This window comes from Eublepharis macularius, chromosome 8, assembly GCF_028583425.1.
Source record: "Eublepharis macularius isolate TG4126 chromosome 8, MPM_Emac_v1.0, whole genome shotgun sequence".
Lineage (NCBI taxonomy): Eukaryota > Metazoa > Chordata > Lepidosauria > Squamata > Eublepharidae > Eublepharis > Eublepharis macularius.
Genome location: NC_072797.1, coordinates 42,365,210 through 42,378,979, shown reverse-complemented (window position 1 = coordinate 42,378,979; position 13,770 = coordinate 42,365,210). Strand labels below are relative to the sequence as shown.

General features: G+C 45.0%; 1 protein-coding gene across 1 annotated transcript in view; it reads left to right on the top strand.

The window, feature by feature from the left end:
- ARHGEF28 (Rho guanine nucleotide exchange factor 28) overlaps window positions 1-13,770 on the top strand; it is a 197,102-nt gene that overhangs the window by 23,847 nt on the left and 159,485 nt on the right. The gene's annotated exons all lie outside the window — the stretch shown is intronic.

Sequence of the window (13,770 nt, the reverse complement as noted above, 5' to 3'; positions counted from 1 at the left end):
TTCTCCCACCTGGGAGACCTCCTCAGTCCCCGCCGCGCATGTCTGCACCCAGACCTGGTGGACATGTTGACCTTTGTGAAGGTCACCCTCAACCTCCTTGGGCATCCCTCCTTGGACCTGGACCTATCTGGACTCTGAGCCTCCCCAAGTCTACTGTGGTTCTCGGCCAAGCTCCTGTGCAGCGGGCTTCACCACTCCTCGGTTCTCGGGGCTGTTTCCTGAGGTCTGTCTTTCAACCTCTCCCTCTCTTGATGGCAACTATACGACCCTTCCCTACAACCTGTCCTGCCCATCCTGTCCTCCAGCTGACAATTCCCCGGATGGTCCCTTTTTCATCCTCGCAGTCTGTGGATGGAACCGGAACGACCCTTCCCAACGACCTCTCTTGTCCTGCCCACCCCATCCTTTCCACAAAGACAGGAAGGTGGGTGATGCCAGCTGTTGCTGCTCTTGGCCATGAGGGGCAGATCAGAAGCTGTTGCACATGTAGTTGTGGAGCACGGGGCCCCCTAACCATGGGCACCCGCTGTCCCCTCTGAGCAGGGGGGGAATGGGTCCCGGCTGCAACACCCGTCCTTTCTGCAAAGGAAGGAGGGTGGGTGATGCTGGCGACAGCTTCCACCTCAAGACTGGAGGGGCTGACAAGCCTCTCCTGGAGCAGTCTGCATAATGCAACATGGTGGATGTTGGGGTCTTCCGTCCCGGTCCTTCTTGCAATGCGTCCATGAAGCTTTGGTCCTACTTTTATCTTTGACAAATTCCCAGTCCCTCTTTCAACCTCCCCATCTCTGGAACCACACAGACCCCTCCCAACAACCTCTCCCATCCTGCCCATCCTGTCCTTTCCACAAAGACAGGAATGTGGGTGATGTTCACTGCCACTGCTTTTTGGCATGAGGGGCAGCTCAGAAGCTGTTCCAGATACGGTTGAACCGCACGGTGCCCCCTATCCATAGACACCTGCTGTCTCCTCTTAGCAGAGGGTAATGTGTGCTACCATGACTCACATCCTTTCTGTGAAGGCAGTAAGGTGGGTGCTGTTCGCTTCTGCTGGTTTTGGCCACGAGGGACAGCTCAGCTGCTGTTGCAGATTAGGTTGTACTGCTTGGTGCCCCCTTTCCATGGGCACCTGCTGTTCCCTCTGAATAGGGGGGAATGGGTCCCAGCCACAACACCTGTCCTTTCCCCGAATGCAGGAAGGTGGGTAATGCTGCCAGCAGCCTGCCTGAACTGCCTTGACAGGTAAACTGTCTCTGATTGGAGCAGATTCTGTGGAACTGCCGTCCTCTGTTGGGGAACCCTTTGCCCTTCTCTCCCAGACAAGTTCCCCTTCCCTCTGTCAACCTCTCCCTCTCTGGATGGCGCCAATTCCACCTCACACCACAACTTGTCCTGCACATCCCGTCCTGTCCACAAAGGCAGGAGTGTGGGTGCTGTCTGTTGCTGCTGCTTTGGGGCACGGGAGGCAGCCAAGGAGATGTTTCACATATGGTTGCACAGCATGCCCCCCCCATCCATGGGAAACTTGCTGTCCCCTCTGAGCAGAGAGGAGTGGGTCCCACCATGACGCATGTCCTTTCCGCAAAGGCAGGAAGGTGGATGCTGTCTGTTGCTACTGCTTTGGGCCATGAGGGGCAGATCAGGAGCTGTTGCACATGTAGGTGCGCAGCACAGTGCCCCCTGTCAACAGCACAGGCAGTCCCCTCTGAGCAGGGCGGAATGGGTCCCTCCCACCCTTTCTATGAAGGTGGGAAGGTAGGTGCTGTGCTGCTGCCGCTGCTTCTTGGCACGAGGGATGGCTCAAAACTTTTGTAGCAAGGTGCACCCCCATCTATGGGCACCTTCTGTTGCCACTGTGCATGGGGGGAATGGGTCCCGTGACTCACTCCCTTTCCGCAAAGGCAGGAAGGTGAGTGATGTTGTCAGCAGCCTCCAGTTAGATACAAGAGGGGTGGACAAGCCTCTCCAGCAGAAGTCTGTGCAATCCTTCAGGGCGGATGTTGGGGTCCTCCGTCCCGGTCATGCTGCGCAATGTGGCCAGGAAGCCTTTGTCCTTTTCCCCATGTCAACTCCCACATTCCCTCTTTCAATCCCTCCCTCTCTGGAACTGCTCCGACCCCTCCCAATGATCTCTCCTGTCCTGCCCATCCCGTCCTTTCCATGAAGGCAGGAGGGTGGGTGATGGATGCATCTGCTGCTGACAAGATCATTGGTTTTCAAAGAGGAAGGCTCACAAAGGATTGGGTGTTTCCCAGTCCTGCTCCGCAAGGCGGCCAGGAACTGGTCATCCTCTGTCATTCTCTCCCTGGCAAGTTCTTCGTCCCTCTTTGAACCTCGTCTTCTCTGAAACCGCTCCGATCCCTCCCAACGACCTCTCCTGTCCTGCCCATCCCATCCTTTCTGTGAAGGCAGGAAGGTGGGTGATGTTTGCTGTTGCCGCTGAGCACCTCAGTGGGGTCCTCAGAGGAGGCCTTGCAGAAACTGTTGGGATCTTCCCATTTGCCCTTCCCACTTTCGACCTCTCCTTCTCCAGAACACTCCGATCCCTCCAAACCTGGTGGGTGGGCACATGGGGGGTGCCGCCAGCGAGTGGACAGACCCCCTGTCCCCTAGAGGGTTGGTGGCACACCAATGCCTCCCCCAGCCCGCCAGGCCCGGCGGCTGCCAACCTGACCCACCAACTTCCAGCCTTTGTAGCCTTGGGGAGGCCTGGGTGGCGGGCACATGGGGGGTGCTGCTGGCAAGTGGCCAGACCCCCCACCCCCTAGAGGAGAGGTAGCATGCCAACACTTCCACCAGCCTGCCAGGCCCAGTGGCCACCAACATCACCCACCTTACTTACTTTCCTCTGGAAAGATGCCTCTGGGAGGCCTGACAGGCTGGCACATGGGGGGTGCCACCGGCGAGTGGCCAAAGCCCCTGCCCCCTAGAGTCCACCACTTGTACGTGGGGCAAAAGACAATTGATGGCTCCCATTGTGTCGAATGGGAGTTTCCTGGGGGCGTCAGATTTGCGAATGTATAACTCCAAGATCCATATTGCAGTCTTCACCAAACTTGGGTGATGGCTTGAGGAGAGCCTGCTGAACACTCCCTGTGAATATGGGCTCTCTAAGTCTAACAGGGGCCGCTCTGGCGCTGATGAACAACAAACAACGAACATGTTCGTTAACGGGACATGTTCATTGCTATTCGTCTGTTCGTGCTCATCGGCGACAACGAACAACAAACAGCGTGTTCAGGTTTGTTTTCCGTTCATGCTCATGTCTACTCGTAACGTCACAATCCGACTTGCGCTTCTTCCAGTCTCTTCATTGCTGTGCTGCTGCTTGTCTCTTTGCTCAGCAGAGGCAGAAATTGCACAGAAGTCAGGAGGGCTGCATACAGTGTGACTTAAAGTGGCCCTAATACTTTGACCTGACGTGTGGCGCATCTGTAAGAAAGTTTGGCCATCAAGCTGGCTGATGTCCTCAGATGTATGAAGGAGCAACAAGACTAGCTAAAGAGGAGTAGCTAATAATGGCTTGTTGGCTTCCCTCCCTTCCTTTGAGAAGAGAAGGAGGGACCATTGGTGTTTGTATCTGTTTCCCTGCAGCCAGGCCCCAGTTACAGATACAGGAAGGTACACTCATCCATGTGCATGAAATCATCATGTCTAATTTAATCCCTTACAGTCATACAAGGTGCTTGCATCCACATATACAATATTATTAGGAAAGGAGAGACAAATATTAACACAGTTGCAGGGCATGGAGATTAATTGCACAGCTGGTGCCATGTTGCATAAACTATCTTGTGGGTGCAAGAGAGGGGTTAACACTTCAGTGTTTGCATAAGAGCAGACTCCAAAGTTCATAGCAGCTGAGCAGTTTAGCAGTGACTGGGCTAAATCATTTCTGGCTGGAGATGCTAGTAGGAGTTGCTTTTTTTCCTTAAAAAAATAGGTGTCCATAATCATGATGTTCGCTGCCTTGGAGGTCCAAGCCCACCAGTTGAAAGAGGTGCTGGTACTGTGTACTGGCTCATACTGCCAGAAAAACCCTAGTAGAATATGTGGGGGTGTGATGAGTTTAAATGCTCTCCTACATCGTAATGACCCAGATTAGGCTACTTTGAAGGGGTAGATGCTATCCTGTTGATGAAGGACTTGGTCAGGTTACTTGGCGGGTCTGTATTATAAGGGATGCTCTTGATGGCAGAGGAACATACAGGATACAGTCTAGCAAAACACTGGTCATTCATTTTGGGGAGACCCTATAGAGTCACAAAGAAGCCTTTGATTAAAGAAATGTACTAGTTTCTCATACAGGGCTAATTTATGCTCATCATGAATCCAACTCTGCAATTGTTGGCATTGTGTGCATTCAGAAAACATGTCTGCTTCTGTATTTATGTTCTGCTGCTTAAAACAGTGTGTAATGCACAAGTTGTTGCTTTCTTGAAAGCTGCCATGTGTGGTACCCTGAGGAGTCTTGTAGTCTTAATGGAAGTCGATTAATAAAAATGTCGGGAAAACATGTCAGTATTGACTACTGAAAGATTTGCCAGCCTGCTATTATATTTAAAACTTGGCAGGCCACTTTTGTCCTTGGTTGATTTTGAAATTCCAGGTAAAACTTTTGGCCAAGCTAAACTTTCTGAGTCTCCATCTGGCTAGGCATTGAAAACATTTAATTCCAGAGCTGGACCTTGCAACAGCAGTTTGTGTCTAAAGTGATTTTTTTTTTCAGAGAGGAGAATGTCAATAAGCTTGCTAAGAAATATCACTTTCAAAGGGTGTTCTCAATTAAATGAGGCTTTGAAAGTTTGCATTGCCTGGAGCACAGATTTAATTACAACAGAGGTGTGATGCATCCAGGTTTGGCTTGGGGACTGTGTTATGATCTCAGAGGTGGATCAGAGACCCAGAGTGCATGATTCAGTGCCAGTCCATCCTCAAGCCAAGCTGAATCAAAACCAGGTGGCGGCGTGCAGGATGGGGTGGCTCCAGATGAAGACAAAATCAAGGCAAAGTGTGAAGCTGGAGAAACTGTGACCATAAAAAACAGAAAGGGGAAGGACCTTCCTGATTGGCCCTTATTGCTTTTCTACTTCTTGTTTCTGCTTTTTAAAAAACATGTATACGGCAGCTCCCAAAGATCCCAACCTTTTTATCATGAAAGCTGAAGTATTTAGTTAGATCGTTGCATGTGAAAGGAGCTCAACCTATTTTGCCACTCCGAGCAGTCATGCTGTCTCCCACTCCAAGTCTTGTAGCCCAGTAATGGCAGGAATGCATGGAAGACTGTTTCCTTGAACTGTTTTATTTTAAATCATACCATTAATCTTCCAAGGTCAGTATTGTCTGTTCTGACAGGCAGTGGCTCTCCAAGGTCTTTAGCAGAGGTCTTTCTTATGACCTACTATCTCATCCTTTTAGCTGGAGGTGTTAGGGATTGAACCAGGGTCTGTCTAAGACCTTTACATGCTGCCACCAGCCCAGTACTGACCTCAATGAACCAATGGTAGCTTCATGCCTTGTCTTTGTCCTCGTTGTTAAGGACAGGGAAGCACTTTCTGAAGACACTAGAGACAGTCTGTTCCAGTTCCAGTTGGAGGGAAAGAGGGAGGAAGCAGCAGGCCAAGTAAGCCAAGTGGCAGAGTAGGGCTGCCAGTTCTCTTGCTTTGGTGGGAGACCTGCTCCTGGGCTTGATGCGTCAGCTGGAGGAAGAAAGCCCCCACCCTGAATTGGGATGTCATGCCACTATGTTACTTCCAGTCACATAACCGGAAGGGACATCCTGGTGTTAAATAGTGCTGTAGGAATCTCACAAATTTCTGTGGTAAATATTATGTGACCAGAAGCAACATTACGGTGTTGCACGACCCTGATGTCATGTGCCTGGAAGTGACATTATGGTGTTGCATGATGCTGATGTCATGCAAAAGACTCCCCCCCCCCTCATGCTCCCTGTACTGGAGCAAAAATGCTGCCTAAGTTGCCAGGGCACATTAAGTGGCTGCTTGTGGCATAAACCATCCCTGGAAGGAAGAGTGTGAGTGAGTCAGAGGATTGTTTACCTTTGTTCATGTAGTGATAAACCTTGGTTTTGTTGTTTGTGTGACTGAAGCCTGTGGGGAGGGGATGGATGGTTTTCTTGGGCGGGGGGAGCATTATTTCCATAGTAAAATCATATAAGATTATTAAGAAATGATGTCATGGGCTATGCAGACAGGGGTGTCATAAGTCAATATAAAGTTCTATTCCAAGTGAAATAGGGAATAACTGGGAAGTAATAGAAACATAGTGCTGGAAGATATACCCAAGGGTCATCTAGTCCAACCCAGGAAATTCACAAGTTTCTCTCCCCTCCTCACCTCCCCAGTGACCCCTGCTGTATGCCCAGAGGAAGGCAGAAAACCTCCAGGATCCCTGGCAAATCTGGCCTGGAGGAAAATTTCTTCCTGACCCCGAAGTGGCAATTGGAATTACCCTGGGCATGTAAGAAAGGGCCATGAGATCCTAGCACCAGCTCATCCCTTCATGCCTTCCCTCTCCTGATCTTCATACTTTCATTTTGAGTCACAGAATCATCATTGCTGTCAGGTCAGGTGGCCATCTAGCCTCTTCTTAAAAACTTCCAAAGAAGGAGAGCCCACAACCTCCCGAGGAAGCCTGTTCCACTAAGGGATCACTCTGTCAGGAAGTTCTTCCTAATGTTTAACCGAAAACTCTTTTGCTTTAATTTTAACATATTGTTTCTGGTTCGACCCTCTGGGGCAACAGAAAATAACTCTACTCCATCCTTTTTGTGATAGCTCTTCAAATACTTGAAGAGGGCTATCATATCACTTTCAGTTGCCTCCTCTCCAAGCTAAACATACCCAGCTCTTTCTGCCTTTCCTCATAAGACTTGGGCTCTAGACCCCTCACCATCTTTGATGCCCTTAATGCATAGTTTTTGTTTCATTGTGTCATGATTAGTGGAGGGATTCATTGCACAACTAAATTGTGATGGCAGTCTTGACAGGGTATTTGTTCATTTTACTAAGCACCATGGAAATTCAGTATTTCAGGCCAAGAAACCTTATTATGTTGGGTTACTTTAAAAAAAGTGAAGGAATATCTTTGAGATGATTTCGTTTTCATTTTCCTTCTCTCTTGTGGAGTTTTGGTACATAAAAAAAGAACTAGTTGTTCCAGGTCAGTCTTTTGTCTCACACAACATTAGTTCTTGTTATATAGAAATATTTCACTTTAATCTTAACATCTGGAATATATCTGGAAATATTCATTTTTTTTGCCTTTAAGGAGATTGTGCCTGTGAGTTCCTCCAGCACATAAAGCACAAGATAAATTTTAATCATATATCCTTATATAGATCTGGCTATAGAGACTTACTGAATAGAAGTTCTCACTGAAATCTTTGTTCTTATCTGTTTGATTTAAATGTATTTAGTATGTTTTTCTAACGGAAAATTATTCTTTATAGAAGTCAGTGATCCTTAGGGGGTTTCTGGCAGGGGCTCCTATCTAATGCAAGTGAAGCTGTGCTGTTAAGGAGAACTTCCTTGCCTCCCCCTGCTGTGCCCTTCAAGTTGTGTCCCTTGGAGGTCAGGGGATTCCCAGGAACACTATCAGATGGGGGTGGTGGTGGTGGTCTGTAGTGGGAGGGAATCCCAATAAATTTCCTTCCCAGTTTTGTGGGTAGAGGTGTCTTCTTCTTTTGTTTTGTTTTTTGTTTTGGGTTTAAGAAAACATTTACTCTAAAGGGAAAAAATACAGGAGATTCCTACAAAAACAAAGAACTCTATTTTCAATATCTTTATGCTATGGAGTACAAACTAAGACAGCATGAGTAAAATGGAGAATTTGCTTCTTTTTTTATTTTAAATTTTTTATTTGTTTTACTATAATATACATAAACAGATAACAGTAAAAAAGTAAAACAATAAAATCCTTATGATTTCCAGTTAGATAAGTCAAATATCATGTACAAAAACTGATCACAACACAATAAAATTGTTAAAAAATAATTTGACTCTGTTCCTTATTACAATGTTATGTTACTCACTTAATTATATTGTGTGTTACTTTACCGAGTCTCTCACTGATTTAAAATAGTATAAAGTAGATTTTTGGGAGGTTGTAGATTATTTTCAGTTATATTCTCAAAAAATGGATACCATTTTGTCATAAAGTCAGTTTCTTTCGGATAATGTTCTGCTTGATATAGTCTATCGTGAATTTTTTCTTGTATGTAATGATCCCAAACTTTTGCCAACCAGCTATCAATCAATGGGACTTTTTGTGATTTCCAGTTTGCAGCTATTAAGCTCTTGGCCGCCGCTAATAGGTTATTAATTAGATCTAATTTTGGGGATCGCAACTGTGTCCCATTGATCTAAGAATAATATTTCTGGTGCCTGTTATTTCTTTTGTGTGTTTCAATATATCTTTCCAAAAGTTTTCAATTAGGGGGGATTCTCACCAACAATGTGCGAATGATCCTATTTTCCACAGCCTTTCCAACAAAGTGGTGATTTTTTTGACGATATCAATGAAAGTTTTTTTGGTGTTATATACCATTTATGTATTATTTTGTATGATTGAATTTTAGATACAATTATTCTAGAGTTTAATATGCTTGAGGACAAGATTTCCCCCCATTGTTCTGTTGTAAATTCTGATTTACAGTCTTGATTCCAATTTGTTTGACATTTTAAAGTTTTGGTTTCTAATGAAGCTAATAATATATTATATAATTTAGAAATTAAACCTTTGCATGTAAGATTTGTGGTGTCAAGAAGGTGTTCAAATTCAGTTGCAGATGCGTTCATTATTTTTCTTATATTAATTTGGTTCATCATATTAGAGAAGAGGTGTCTTCTGAAAGGGGAAAAGGAGATTAAAATCTTAACCATCATCTTTTGTAAACGGTTTCAAGTATACTGTAGAAAGTATAATGTAGAGGATAAAAAAATTAAAATACATTAAATATCCCTAACGATGTATCCAATGATTTATTTATTTGTTTGCTTATGTCACTTACAGTCCAACTTTCTCACTGAGACTCAAGATGGATTACATAGTATACAGCAGGGATGTTCAATAAACAATGCAAGAGGATGTACAAATGAAAATTTGCAGATTTGAAAGCAAGCAGAGATCCAGTACAGATTGAAGAAATGCTGAAACAGAGCATAAGCAATTCTTAACTGACATATTAAACAACATAGAAACTACTCAGTAGGCTCATACTTACAGCAAGAGATAGTATATAGTAGTATAGTCTATAATCCCTTTACCAATGCATCTCTTTGAAATTACTTCCTTACAGCATAGCTCTCTTGAATAATCTGGTTTTGCATAGTTTGTGGAAAGCAAGGAGAGTGGAAGCTTTCCTGAACTTCTCAGGTAGGTCATTCCATAAGATGGGAGAGAATGCATGTGTATGGGCTGCTGCAGATTTTGCCCATGTGCAGAGTGGCACCTGCAGAAGGCCTTGTTCAGATGAGTAAAGCTGCTGTGGTGAAACACAGGGAGAGAAGTGGTCCTATAGCTATGAGGGATCAAGGCCCTGAAGGGCTTTGCATGTGATAGGCAAACCTTTATTTGAGCCCAGTAACTGATAGGCAGCCAACAGAGTGACTACAGAATGCAAATAACATTCATACTCTGCCTGTCTCCTTATAATAACTGAGCTGTAGTGTTTTGCACCAACTGGAGTCTCCAAGTTAAATTCAAGGGAAAACCTATGTGGAGTGCATTATAGTAGTCTAGTCTCAGTGTTAAAATGGTGTGGATCCAGGTGGCCAGACTGAGTGTGGATCCAGGCTAGACTGAGTTTGAAGAAGGCATTTTTTTGCAGCTGCCTTAACTTTCTTCTCTAGCAATGCTGGATCCAGTATATCCCCAAAGCTCTTAACCGAATCTGCAAGGGTCAACTGAACCCTGTCAAAAGTGGAGCATACAATAATCTCTCAGAAGGGGCTAGAGTATACAGGAATGTATATTCAGTATATTAACATTTTGAGGCTTTAGCCAGAGTTGGTTCTTTGCTATTCATATGGCAAGTGAAGGTTATTGTGAGATTAGTATGGGCTGTACAACCAGAGGAGCACTGAGTTTGTGTGGGACAGCTCTTGGTGAGTTCTGCCTCAACTCTACATTGTCTTCTCCAAATCAAAGTCAAGTTGTGACAATATTTATTGTTAGGTAACTCAAGTGTGTAAAACTTCTGTATTCCCCCCAAGATAGTTACATCTTACTACTATAGGCAGTTATGGTACACTGGGTTGGGGCAAGGTAGAAGGCAATAAGGAAAATTAATGAAAGTATCTTGGTATCTTTGGAACCTTGGAACTCTTCAAAGCTTCATATGAAGCTACTTATAAGAAGACTCTTATAAGACTTTGGTCTGAGGAGATCCTGAAGTGATGCAGAATTAGCTTAGGAGGCATGGGCAGAGTTAAAACAGGTATGACAAGAATCAGTAGCTGGTTATGGTTTAGAGAAAATCTATGGCTTGTTCAACATGATCACAAGGAACTTCAGGAGAGACACATTCATCACTTATACAGGAGAATCAAAAAGAGTCCAGCAGCACCTTTAAGACTAACCAATTTTATTGTAGCATAAGCTTTCGAGAATCACAGTTCTCTTCGTCAGATGCATGGAGGGCAGAAAGAAACTGGTCAAATATAGAGGAGGAGGGGGGGAGGGGAGGAGGAGAGGAGGGATGTAAACAACTCCTTTGATATGGAGATGCAAACAGCTCCTTTTGATGTGGGGATCAGTTTGCTTGTGTAAAGGTTCAAAGGAGTTTGCCGTGTTAGTCTGTAGTAGCAAAATCAAAAAGAGTCCAGCAGCACCACCAAGACCATACAATTCCACTGCAGCACAAGCCTCTCTCCCCTCCCCTTCTATATTTGACCAGTTTCTTTCTGCCCTCCATGCATCTGACGAAGAGAACTGTGATTCTCGAAAGCTTATGCTACAATAAAATTGGTTAGTCTTAAAGGTGCTACTGGACTCTTTTTGATTTTGCTACTACAGACTAACACAGCTAACTCCTCTGGATCTATGAACAGGAGAGAGAGAAAGACAGTTTCACCAACAGACATTTTACAACTGACACAGACAGAACAGAATCTTCACTCACAGCAGGGAGGGGCTACTTCAAGAGCTACAGACAAAGGCTTTATTCCTACAATTATAGACTGGAGACAGAAGCCAAGTAATGTATCCAGTGATTCTGTTGTTGTAGCATTTTCTGCCCATTTTGCCCCGGTCCTTTCCACTGCTTTCTCTCCTGCCAGCTGTAGCAAGTAGGACCACAGTTTAGCTGCATAGCAGCGGGAAGGAGGGCAGTCGAAGACAAAAGGTCTGAAGACAGATGGAAGAAGATTTTGAATCTTTTGCTTTATCGGGGCCTTTGCCAAGGTTTAGCGTCAATGTCCAGGTTACGTTAAGGAACCATCTTTAATGATTAATGTAATCCGGAGCATGAGGTTGGAAGCCAATAGCTTCTGTTCACCCAGTGGTATTTTAAATTTGAATATCAGGCCCCTGTGTACTATTACAGATTTGGACACCCCCCATTTTAGATGTAGTTTCAGGGTTTTTAAAAAAAAATATGGGGGTATTTGAGTAAATAGTATGAACCTGTTGGGGTTTGTTAGGCTAATTTCACAGTTCTTTGGATTCTAACCCATATGTCACAGTTGTTCATTATGTAAAAAGGCAGTATGTGTAGGTGATGCCTGAGTGTCAGAAGCTTTCCCCTTAATATAAACACAAGCATGAAAGATTTAAAGAGAGGTAGGAGAAAGAGGATCCCAGATTCAGTGGCGCTAGGTGTTACCTCCAGGCCAGCAATAGTTGCATGCTATTTAATTATGAAAGCCTTTATTAATACTGCTGGGGACCCAGGTGCCAATGTTTATGAGTAAATAGGAGTCTTGTGGCACCCGGCAAGGCTAATAGACTTTTATTCTAGTTTAAGATTTCATGGATTAGAGTCTAATTAGAGTACACATAGTGGGTCCTTAGTAGGCAGATGTTTATACATGAGCTTGTGATTTTTCTTTGCGCTTTCATATATTGCATAAATGTCTGCCTCGCTAGCTAGGCCTGCCCTGTCCTTTCCTGGACCTTTCATTAAGGTTCCCAGGTGCCCACCAGTGTCAGGCAAACTCTAAGGGATTTGTCCCCTCCTTCACCGATTGCCCAGCAAAAATAAATATGCCCTAAACACAATCAATACCGATACAATGCCCACATAACAAGATAGTGTTCTTTCTCTCTCTTCATTTGTGAGGGCAGAATGCAAGTTGGTCTTTCACCTCATCAAGTAGTCAGCACTAGACATGGGCACGAACCTCATTACGAACTTCAAAAACCCATGAAATTGGCGATCGCAACCCGGTAGTTCATGATTGTCCATGGCAAACGAACCAGCGTTTGGAAGAAGCCTGGTTCAGTGCGTTTGGCTGCGGTTCAGGACACCAGACAGTCAGGTGCCATCAATCAATTCCCCTGGAAACGGAGCTGGGGGAATGCCTGAACTCTGTCTGCACTCCTTCTGTCGCCCTGGAAACCCGAATGGAAGCCCAGCTTACCTTGATCGGCAGGTCTTCCTTCCAACCATGGAGCTGCAAAGCGGTTACAAGTTGGGAGAAGACACCCGGGAGGGGGGAGGGGGTGTTCTGTAGCCATGGGCACTCCAATCTCATCCCTGCAAACCCTGATAGGCAGCTCTGACGGCCAAACACAAACCTCCTGCGTTGCTCTATGGGACCTCAGCTTATAAAAAGCACTGCGCTCCTAGGCTGGCTTTCACTTTCAGCGAGCAGTGGAGTGTGAGAGCTGTTGCTTGCTACTTGCTAGCCTTTGGGGAGAGACAGAGAGAGTATAATTGAGCTTGGATTTTTGTGGGAGTTTCCTGGGGGCCTCGGATTGGAGAGGGTATAACGCCAAGATCCCTATTGCAATCTTGACCAAACTTGGGTGCTGGCTGGAGGAGAGCCTGCTACACACTCCCTGTGTGTAGCAGGCTCCCCATTGCTCTCTAAGTGCAATGGGGGCCGTTCTGAACACCACGAACCACGAACCAGTTCGGCAACGGGAAATGTCTGTTGCGGTTCGTGACTTCGGGATCGTCATTGGCACCGAACCACGAACTGCGAATTCGTTAAATTTTTTTGGTTCGTGCCCATGTCTAGTCAGCACTATCAGAATTTCACTTGAAATAATGGGCTGATTCAGTTACCTCAAGGAACTAGGCCGGATGTGTTATGAGGATTTATTTTGAACTGTGACAGATGTGTCACCTCTTCGTGCAATTTGTTTTCAATATCAAGCTGTTTCAGTCATGTCAGGATAACTCTGTCTGAAGGGTAATTGAAAGTAACTGTAGTAACCAGGAACTTTAGTGAAGTAATCTGCCGTTCTTCCTTTAAGGAAGTGCAGCTCTATTTAAATTTCCTCCGTCAAATATGCTAGATGTTATTGTTTTCTGACTTAAATCCATTTACTGTTCTCTTTTGAAGGTGTTGCATGAAAGGCTTGTCTTAGCTTGTTACTTTCAGTTGCTTAGGAAAAGTGTGGGTTGGTATCTGTAGAACTAGCATAAATTCAGAAATAATAAAATAGAAATGGCAAGGGCTTGGATTTGATTAACAAAATATTTAAAGTTTGTTATAAATATCTATAGTGTGTTTGATATATAGTAGTATTAAAGTAGGAGAGTCATTGCTAATTATACTAGTAGCTAGATTTATTATTGCT